Genomic DNA, 1514 nt, shown 5'->3' with positions numbered 1-1514 from the left:
CTGACTACAGGGAAACTGCAGGCAGTAACACACACATCTTCCAAACCTGACAAAACTGGAAAAATAGGTGAAGGTTGTGGAAATTATTTTTGTAACAGCTCATAATATTTTGAGAGAGACTGAGAAACCTCATTGATGTCCCTCTGAAAATACTCCTACATTATGGAAATAAACTCAGAGAAAGAGACCCCCCTCCCAAACTGGGAAAATCAGAAACTGAGCTCTCCTCATAGTGTGAATCAGAAGTCTGAGGAGAAAATCTTGCATATGTCTCTACCTCTTCCTGTCCAGATTTAGAATCTTGATTCTCTTAAAGAAATGATGCACCCCTCTTTCTTTTACTAGAAACTACTTCACAAGAAGGCTCAATAGCTTGAATTAAACCCCCTGAGCCAGATCAAGTAAACTGCCCAGTCTAAAGAAATATGACATGAGTAGATGCATGTTTAGTCTTCTGTTTCTTTTTGTCAGGAAAATGAGGCCAATAGTTTTATTAATGACAGCAGGAGCTTCCCCAGGGATGGGCACAACACTGACAAAACAGGAAAGTCTTCCCTGTTCCCTCTCCCAGGACCAACAAGAGCGACTCCCTTCTTGTCTAGTTAGGGGATCCCGACAGCCAAAGAGGACATGGCTAACCCTTGTATACCAGGGAGATCTGGGGTAAAAAATGAGAGTTCTGTGGAACAACTAATTACTACAACAGTTTCACCCATTTTCAGCCAAGGCAAATTGCTAGCCTACTGTGGTGACAAAGGTTGTTTGCTTAATTTTTCTTTTTGTGGCTGAAAGAAGGACCGAGTGTGTAATCAACACTTCACTCCATTGTCAAGCCAAAAATGATGCCTCTTTTCTGTGGAAAAAGAGTGGCAAAGGCTGCTAAAAAAATTCACGTCTTTAAAATTCACTTTTTCACACACAAAACACAGTAAAAAGCAATTTAACACACTTTGGCATCCCCCAAAAGTAAAATAAACTATCAAAAGAAAAAAATGGTATTCAAATACTTTACAAAACATTTAAACTGACAGGAAAAAAACCCACTCATTTAAAGTAAAAAAAAAAAAAAAAAAAGTCTTTTGACAGTCCTTTAAAACACAAATGCCAGGCTTTAAAATAACTTTCCTAAACAGGAAAGTGTTATTAAACATTTTTAAAAAGGAAGTCGCCCAAAGGGAACTCATCTACCTAGCAAAGGAACAGCAAAACCAGACTGTCGCTCCTCAAATGCCTCAGAGGTGCATACATTTCGGTGGGAGGAAAACTCTGAAAGCCTTGGAACCCAAACTTGTCTTTTTGGTCAGTTCAGCTAGAACTGACTGACAGTTTGGGCTTGTGGAAGATGCCCTGAAGCTTTGGAAGCTTGTCGTCTGTCACATCCTTGGCAGGATATAATCCTCACAGCTAAGGTTAGTGCAGCACTGATAAATATGATGAACATCTATACAGGAAAAAGAAAGACACAATTCACTGCTGGAAAAGGATCCTGATTGTGTAATACAGAGGAGGAAAAC

Source organism: Protopterus annectens, chromosome 1.part0 (assembly GCF_019279795.1).
Source record: "Protopterus annectens isolate FY-2018-M chromosome 1.part0, PAN1.0, whole genome shotgun sequence".
Classification (NCBI taxonomy): Eukaryota; Metazoa; Chordata; order Ceratodontiformes; family Protopteridae; genus Protopterus; species Protopterus annectens.
This window is presented reverse-complemented; position numbering follows the sequence as displayed.